Raw genomic sequence first — 7859 nt, 5'->3', positions numbered from 1 at the left:
GTAGTCGTGGCCGAGTGGTTAAGGCGATGGACTAGAAATCCATTGGGGTTTCCCCGCGCAGGTTCGAATCCTACCGACTACGCCACCTTTCCCTATTGAGACAGCCAGTTGGGGAAGAATGCTGTTGCCTTACAGAGAGAAACTGGATTGTTCTCCAACCTGGCTCTTTATGGTTGCCGCTGAAAGGCTCCACGAAGCAACCGGATTACACCCCAAACAGCGTGGGGTCTTCTTATTACTATTATTATTTTTAGGTAATTACTACTATTATTTTTAAGTAATTCTCCCTAGAAGAGCCAAGGCTTTGGTGACGCCTTCCTGCTTTCTGCAATCAAAACCTTGCTTACAAAACAGATTTTCTTAAAGAAAAAACTTGATAGGAGCATTTCCGTGTCCGAAGAATCGCACCCTTATCAGGGCTCTTCTCTAATCATGTACGTCTTTGTTCACGTACAAAAGGAAACTCCACGAAATCTTGGATCAAATACAAATGAAAGTCAAGACTCATAGCTAGGTCACCAAGTCGCGAATCCAAACTGGGTATTAATAAGCAAACTACTTACACAACTAAAGAAATTAAATAAAGCCATTTCCTTTGTGATCCAGCCAGATAGGGACGACAACATTACACCTGGCTGGCTTTTACTGGGGCCCCAAAGCAGTTATGGGTATGACTGTGGATGGATTTGCAAGTTGTATTTTTTTCTTATTCTTAACTTACTGGGTCCCCAGACATTCTCCACTGGGCAGCGATCTTCCAGGTAGGCGGTAGGTCATATCTGGTGAGGCTGAAATCAAAAGAAGAAAAACAGGGATTTGAATCATAGATGCTCAGATTAAAAGTGTGCGTCTCTATCAACTCAGTGGTCCATAATCTGAGGGAATATATGGGTCTTTCCGAAGCCTTGGTAATTCCTAATTCCACCCCAGGCCTTGGGGATCGGGGGGTTGGTGGCAGCTGAGCGGGTCATTGTTGATATCTGCATTATTGACGATAAATACACGAAAGTGCAGGGTAAAAGTAGATCAAAGTCGGGCTGAGTACTTAGGGTAAGATTGATTCAGGGAGTTTATTCCTGGAATCAATGATTGCACGTGTATGAAGGGGGTGTGTTTTATCTCCGTGTAGTCAGGAGAAAAGCCCCAGGCCCGAATTATACAAAAATGTGCAGAGGGAAACCAGCTTCTATTTGAGGAAGAAGCAACACCCAGCTGATGAAGAGGACTGAAGCATAATGTATTTGCTTGATGCCTTTTAGGTATGTGGCGGGAGGTCAGGAAGTCCTAGGCTCAAGGGTCAAGTTCCCTCCTGGTCCCTTACCTGAAACCAAACAAACGGGAGGCTGAAATTATTTTTGTTTCAGTTGGTGAAGACCGTCTCTCTCAAACTCCACATCGCCCCAGTCCTGTACTTCTGGTCTCCTTTCTCGTCATCTTCCATTCTTTTTCCTCTTCTCTCCGCTCCTCTCCCTCTTCTCCCGCCATTACCCAGCATTTCCCAACTGGACACTTTCGCTTCCGTGTCCCTTCCTCTAGGACAAGGTGGAATCACATTAATCCACCTCTGCCTCCACCCAACACACGGAGATTCCCCATCATTCCAGGTCTTTGTCTAATGCTTTCCTTCCACAGTTTATCTTGACTTCATCCCATTCAAAGACCACAACACCAGCAGTGGAGGAAATGTGTGTGGCCGTGGTCATGGTAAGGCTTCTCTGGTTCAGCATATATTTTTTGAGCACCTCTAAGTGAGAGCCAAACAAGCAGTGAGGGAGTAAGCAGTTGAGGTGGAAGACAAGTAAGATTGGGTAGCATTTGCCATCATTCTGTGGGCTTTGAAGATAGTTGGAGCAGAGAAAATGAGATACTCCTGCCCCAGGAAGATGAGAGGATGAGAATGGTTGTGAGATTGTCTCCGGTGGCTTTCTTTTGACTATCATTTCTGCTTTATGGATGTTTCAGTAGGTGTAGGAATCAGGAAAAAAATCTCCGGACTTGAGAAAAACATGCAAGTCTGGCAGAGAATGGTTTCGATCCACTGACCGCTGGGTTATGGGCCCAGCACACTCCTGCTGCACCACTCTGCTCACTGCAAAAAGCTGAGAAATACTTTTCAATCTTGATTCTTATCCACTTTCCCAACACTTCAATGTCTTCTTTTCACTATTTTTCTTCATCTGCCTCCTCTACACTTTTCACTTTATTTCCCACCCTTACAGTCATGTCATTCTCAAAATATTAATACCACACCACCTCTAGTTTGAGGTCTTCACAAATCTTCAACCCTTTCTTCAAGTGGATGCCAATCATTCCCCTTGGATTGGGAATTATGATAGCTAGGTAGGGAACAATGATGGCTACAATGTCAGATTTCCAGAACTAGAACCCAGCAAAGCCTTATAAAACCTTTCAAGAGTCAGGTTCTTCCTCAACCAAAGCCCTTGCCTCAGGATTTCTTCTTGGTCCTGGAACCGACTACCTTTCTTCTTTTCCCTCCTTCCAAGTACGCACTCCTATCTATCAGGCAAAAGTGGACAATATCTCTGTTTCAGCTTTAGTTTCTCCCCTCCTCCTGTGTCTGCGCAGGTTTCACTTGCTCTGCTGCTCTCTATTATTGGAGACTCCAAAGTAAGCCTCCCTTTTTCCAAGTTCCCCCTTCTTGCGGGATTCAGGGCCAACTGCGATTCCTCCTCTCCATAACTCGATATGCAGTCCTCAACACTTCGCTCTCCACTTTCAAAGGTCTCCTCATATGGAAGGTTCGTTTGAACGTGTTCTCATCGCTCAGAAACGGAGAGACTTAGGAATTAAGATAGAAGGCCCCAGCGACTCAACAGGTTGCCAAGGCCCCAAACTGGAAATGAAATCTCCCAAGGGTAGGGACAAGTCCCTTTTCTGAAATGCGGATTTTTCCGTGACCTCAGGACAAGTTTCCCCTGAGGCAAGCGTCGTTTGTAGCAGCAAGAAGTCAAACCTCAGAAGATGCTGACTGGTTTCCTCCTTGAGCTGTCCTTCATTCTTTTTGATTCTCTTCTGAATTCTGCAGGCTGCTCGCCTTCTCCAGTTGATTCTCAGAGTTTCTGTTCTTTTCCCTATTCTCTGCCACAGAAACTGCAGAGCCAGTGTTGACAGCCCAAGACAATTTTGCGGGGGGAGAAGGGGGCCCTCATTTCTACATCTGTATCGACTGCCAGTATTCTCCCGCCAGCATTAACAGAACACAGTAGCCACCTCCAAAGAGGTTCATTTGGCCTATGCAGCTGAGCATCAGTCATTTTCTAGGAAATGGAAAGTTTTGAGCCAAGACCTGAAAAAGGGTATGTGGGAAAGCTGTAAGATCATTATGGCCAGGGACTTTGACATTGCTAGAGTCAATTTTATAAAGCTGAGCCAAACTCCCTGCGCATGTTCCTAGTCATGCGCTGATTTGCCATCTGTATATCCCCATCAGTGCAATATCTCATGTGTTTTATCCATGTTCTAATTGGATTGTTAGGGTTTTTGTTGTTGTTGTTTTAATCTGCTGAGTTTTGAGAATTCTTGTGCATTTTCTAGATATTGTCCTTTGTCAGATATGTGGTTTGCGAATATTTTCTCCCAATTTGTAGCTTGTTTTTTTCAACCTCTTAATAGTGTCTTTTGAAGAGTAAAAGTTTTTAATTTTGATGAGGTCCAATTTATCTGTTTTCCTTTTAAGGACTGGGCTTTTATATCAAGTCTAAGGACTAAGATCCTGAAGATCTCCTATGTTATTCTCTAAAAGTTTTATAGTTTTACATTTAAGTTTTGATTTATTTTAAGTTTTGTATACGCAATGAGGTTTAGGTCAACGTGGGTTTTTGTTTTTACCTGTGGATGTCCATTTGTTGAAAAGGCTATCCCTCCTCCAGTGAATTTTTTTGTACTGTTGTCAAAAAATCAGTTGGGCATATTATGTACAGGTCAGAATATATGTTTAAGGGAGAGAAAAAACCAAGACCATCACTGAATATAAGTTTGCTACCATTCATTTAAAAATAAAGAGTGGATTGAACACTATACACACATATAACTCTGGAAGGTTATACAAAAATTCATTTCACTGTGGAGAAACTAAACAGCCACAGCACACGGATAGAAGATAGATTTTATTCATTGCATATAACCTCAAAATCATTAGAGCTTCATATCATGATTATTATGTTTGATTAGTGTAAATATTAAAATTCTTTTTTTTTTTTTTTTTCCGGTACGCGGGCCTCTCACTGTTGTGGCCTCTCCCGTTCCCGAGCACAGGCTCCGGACACGCAGGCTCAGCGGCCATGGCTCACGGGCCTAGTCGCTCCGCGGCATGTAGGGATCTTCCCAGACCGGGGCACGAGCCCATGTCCCCTGCATCGGCAGGCGGACTCTCAAACACTGCGCCACCAGGGAAGCCCTAAAATTCTTAATAGGGAAAGAAAATAAACTTTATATCAGTTGATTACTGCTTTTTGGTAGATACAGTTTTCCAGTCACATGGGGGCAAAGAATTTTGCTGTCTTCAAATAGCATTTACTTCTGGCACTTTATTTACCCCATAAACGGGCTGGAGTTGTGTGAAGCAAGCCTGGAGTTGTAGATCAACCTCACTCAGGCATGAAACTATGAGTGTGTTGAGACATATAAAGGATACAGTTATATACGAGAAAGGAAATCCCTGAAAAGGTAAAATTCCATGGAGAAGAAGTAGGATTTTGATAGCAGGAAACACCAAGGTATCTCTGAAGCTAGGACTCTTCTTGGGAGGAAAGAAAATATATTAGGATACAGGTCAAGCCTACTGGAAAATACAGTAATTATGACTTCTTTTTTCTGGCCAGCACGATGGAGCCCCATCATGGGTCAGTTAATTGCAGGATCATAAACTGGCGAGTTTAGTAACCACCTGCATCTTGGTTAGAATTCATGTTTTGTCTTTGGGCTAGCAACTCCAGGATTTGTCAAAATGTACAGCCTTAAGGAACTAATTCAGCTAACTACCACGTAGTCGGCAGGATTTAAACCTGCGCAGGGAGACCCCAATGGATTTCTAGTCCATCGCCTTAACCACTCGGCCACGACTACACGACGAGGTGTTTTCTTATAAAAGTAAACAGCTGTGCTGAAACTTAGGTCTCATAAAAGCAAATCACATACCGGAAAGACTGAATCATGTACCAGAAAGAGTATTTGCAGTCAGTGTTTCCTATTCTTTGTTGTCATTTGGGTGACTATCATGCTGTTGTAACCATATTGCCGAGTAACACTTTATCCTCAGAACTGGAAGGACTCCTTATTTGATGGATTGTTGGAATGAGGTCAGCTTCCGCTCTGCCAGCCTCTGGTGGAGGTTTGTGAGATATCCCCCGCAAACTGGAACAAACTCTAACATTCACTTAAGAATTATATGTAACAGCAACGATTTTTAAAAAATAGAGCTTAAGTGCATACATATATTTTAACTCTGGAAGATTGTATGAGGCCTGGTTTCAGTTTGCTACTGTGGATAGAAATTAAATAGCTGAGCACATAGATTGGAGACAGATTTTAGTTTTCACTGTACATACTTCAAAATAACTTGAGTTTTATTATCATTATTACTTATTTATATATTTTCCTTTTTCTGGTTTATATACCTAGGAGTGGAATTGCTGGGTCACACGGTAAAGCTATGTTTAATTGTTCCAGGCACTGCTAGACTGTTTTCCAACGTGGACGTATGATTTTCCTTCCCACCAGCAGTGTATGACGGTTCTGAATTCTCCATTCTTTCCCAACACTTGCTATTATATGTCATTTTCATTCAAACCATCCTAGAAGGTGTGAAGTAGTATCTCATTGTGGTTTTAATTTGCATTTCCCAGATGACTAATTACAGCATTTTTTTCTCATGTGCTTATTGGCCATTTGTATATCTTTCTTGGTGAAATGTCTATTCATGTTCTTTGCCCATTTTTTTTTTAACTTCTTTATTGGAGTATAATTGTTTTACAATGGTGTGCTAGTTTCTGCTTTATAACAAAGTGAATCAGTTATACATATACATATGTTCTCATCTCTCTTCCCTCTTGCATCTCCCTCCCTCCCACCCTCCCTATCCCACCCCTCTAGGTGGTCACAAAGCACTGAGCTGATCTCCCTGTGCTATGCGGCTGCTTCCCACTAGCTATCTATTTTACGTTTGGTAGTGTATATATGTCCATGCCACGCTCTCGCTTTGTCACAGCTTACCCTTCCCCCTCCCCATATCCTCAAGTCCATTCTCTAGTAGGTCTGTGTCTTTATTCCTGTCTTACCCCTAGGTTCTTCATGACATTTTTTTTCTTAAATTCCATATATATGTGTTAGCATACGGTATTTGTCTTTCTCTTTCTGACTTACTTCACTCTGTATGACAGACTCTAGGTCCATCCACCTCATTACAAATAGCTCAATTTCGTTTCTTTTTATGGCTGAGTAATATCCCATTGTATATATGTGCCACATCTTCTTTATCCATTCATCCAATGATGGACACTTAGGTTGTTTCCATCTCCTGACTATTGTAAATAGAGCTGCAATGAACATTTTGGTACATGACACTTTTTCAATTATGGTTTGCTCAGGGTATATGGCCAGTAGTGGGATTGCTGGGTCATATGGTTGTTCTATTTTTAGTTTTTTAAGGAACCTCCATACTATTCTCCATAGTGCCTGTACCAATTCATATTCCCACCGGCAGTGCAAGAGTGTTCCCTTTTCTCCACACCCTCTCCAGCATTTATTGTTTCTAGATTTTTTGATGATGGCCATTCTGACTTGTGTAAGATGATATCTCATTGTAGTTTTGATTTGCATTTCTCTAGTGATTAATGATGTTGAGCATTCTTTCATGTGTTTGTTGGCAGTCTGTATATCTTCTTTGGAGAAATGTCTATTTAGGTCTTCTGCCCATTTTTGGATTGGCTTCTTTGTTTTTTTGTTATTGAGCTGCATGAGCTGCTTGTAAATTTTGGAGATTAATCCTTTGTCAGTTGCTTCATTTGCAAATATTTTCTCCAATTCTGAGGGTTGTCTTTTGGTCTTGTTTATGGTTTCCTTTGCTGTGCAAAAGCTTTGAAGTTTTATGAGGTCCCATTTGTTTATTTTTGTTTTTATTTCCATTTCTCTGGGAAGTGGGTCAAAAAGGATCTTGCTGTGATTTATGTCATAGAGTGTTCTGCCTATGTTTCCCTCTAAGAGTTTGGTAGTTTCTGGCCTTACATTTAGGTCTTTAATCCATTTTGAGTTTATTTTTGTGTATGGTGTTAGGGAGTGATCTAATCTCATACTTTTACATGTACCTGTCCAGTTTTCCCAGCACCACTTATTGAAGAGGCTGTCCTTTCTCCACTGTACATTCCTGCCTCCTTTATCAAAGATAAGGTGACCATATGTGCATGTGTTTATCTCTGGGATTTCTATCCTGTTCCATTGATCTATATTTCTGTTTTTGTGCCAGTACCATACTGTCTTGATTACTGTAGCTTTGTAGTATAGTCTGAAGTCAGGGAGCCTGATTCCTCCAGCTCTGTTTTTCGTTCTCAAGATTGCTTTGGCTATTAGGGGTCTTTTGTGTTTCCATACAAATTGTGAAATTTTTTGTTCTAGTTCTGTGAAAAATGCCAGTGGTAGTTTGATAGGGATTGCATTAAATCTGTAGATTGCTTTGGGTAGTAGAGTCATTTTCACAATGTTGATTCTTCCAATCCAAGAACATGGTATATCTCTCCATCTATTCATATCATCTTTAATTTCTTTCATCAGTGTCTTATAATTTTATACATACAGATCTTTTGTCTCCTTAGGTAGGTTTATTCCTAGATATTTTATTCTTTTTG

General features: G+C 41.3%; 2 non-coding genes across 2 annotated transcripts; one reads left to right on the top strand and one right to left on the bottom strand.

The window, feature by feature from the left end:
- TRNAS-AGA (transfer RNA serine (anticodon AGA)) lies at positions 1-82 on the top strand. The gene has a single exon. It is a non-coding gene; the product is annotated as a tRNA-Ser (tRNA).
- A 4921-nt stretch (positions 83-5003) lies between these two features.
- TRNAS-AGA (transfer RNA serine (anticodon AGA)) lies at positions 5004-5085 on the bottom strand. The gene has a single exon. It is a non-coding gene; the product is annotated as a tRNA-Ser (tRNA).
- Between the last annotated feature and the right edge of the window lie 2774 nt (positions 5086-7859).

The sequence above is a fragment of the Pseudorca crassidens genome, chromosome 10 (assembly GCF_039906515.1).
Source record: "Pseudorca crassidens isolate mPseCra1 chromosome 10, mPseCra1.hap1, whole genome shotgun sequence".
Classification (NCBI taxonomy): domain Eukaryota; kingdom Metazoa; phylum Chordata; class Mammalia; order Artiodactyla; family Delphinidae; genus Pseudorca; species Pseudorca crassidens.
This window is presented reverse-complemented; position numbering and strand designations above follow the sequence as displayed.